General features: G+C 42.0%; 1 protein-coding gene across 4 annotated transcripts in view; it reads left to right on the top strand.

The window, feature by feature from the left end:
• The window catches only part of LOC106874097 (putative uncharacterized protein DDB_G0291812), a 45503-nt gene that overhangs the window by 15129 nt on the left and 29075 nt on the right, over positions 1–1299 (top strand). The gene's annotated exons all lie outside the window — the stretch shown is intronic.

Below are 1299 nucleotides of genomic sequence, written 5' to 3' on the forward strand. Positions count from 1 at the left end.
TGTGTGTGTGTGTGTGTGTAACGGGAGAGAGTGTCGGTGAGAGAAAGCCGTACTAAATAGCACCACCACTCAGCTGCTATTCATTTTCATTTGAGTAGACTAGAGCCACGTAAAGTGAAGTGTATTGGTTAAAGACACAACCCACCGTCTGATCCAGGAATTGAACTTACGTCATTATGATCGTGAAACAGATGCCCTAACTACAGGGTCACGCCTTTTCACAAGCGCGCTCGTACGTACGCGCTAGTTTCGCCATATATGCACATTAGACTTGATGTAAATGTGTTTGTATTTTAGTCTATGTGTATTTGTGAATAATTTTCTTGTCTACGTACGTGTACATATTTATATACGTGTGTGTGTTAATATGTTCTTTGTCATCAGAACGGAACTAAAACACATGTCTTAGTAAACGCCGAGTAAATATGCTATCGTCACACGCAACCTGTACGGCTTTTGCAGCTGTCAAGTTCATATTTTGTATGCAAATCAGAACACACACAACCCGAATCTAATTTCCAATTCAATTTATCTTCAAACATAAATGAACGACGAATCTTTTGATAAGCTTTTCCTCATTTCTTTATTCATTTACTTTTATTTTCGTCGACGTTTATTCTAAACCAGCGTCAAAAATAACTATGGCGTGTGAGATACAGAGTATTGGCAACAGATATAACGTTAATGAAATGTCTTAAGTGTTTATATTAATTATATGCAAATTGACAGTAGACTGGCAGAATCAGTTCGACATTGGGAGTCACTTTATGTTCAAGAGTTCAAACTCCGCAAGGTCCGATTTCCCGTTTTAATTTGTTGCGATTGATGAAACTGGTTCAAGTTGAATATCCGTTTCAAATTTTGATGCAAGGCCATCAATTTCGCAGCAGGGGCTAAGTCGATTACATCGAACCCAGTGTTTAGCTGGTGCTTACTTATTTTATCGGTGGAGGCGCAATGGCCCAGTGGTTAGGGCAGTGGACTCGGAGTCATAGGATCGCGGTTTCGATTCCCAGACCGGATGTTGTGAGTGTTTATTGAGCGAAAACACCTAAAGCTCTACGAGGCTCCGGCAGGAGATGGTGGCGAACCCTGCTGTACTCTTCCACCACAACTTTCTCTCACTCTTACTTCCTGTTTCTGTTGTGCCTGTAATTCAAAGGGTCAGCCTTGTCACACTGAATATCCCCGAGAACTACGTTAAGGGTACACGTGTCAGTGGAGTGCTCAGCCACTTGCACGTTAATTTCACGAGCAGGCTGTTCCGTTGATCGGATCAACTGGAACGCTCGACGTCGT

The sequence above is a fragment of the Octopus bimaculoides genome, chromosome 5, assembly GCF_001194135.2.
Source record: "Octopus bimaculoides isolate UCB-OBI-ISO-001 chromosome 5, ASM119413v2, whole genome shotgun sequence".
Classification (NCBI taxonomy): Eukaryota; Metazoa; Mollusca; class Cephalopoda; order Octopoda; family Octopodidae; genus Octopus; species Octopus bimaculoides.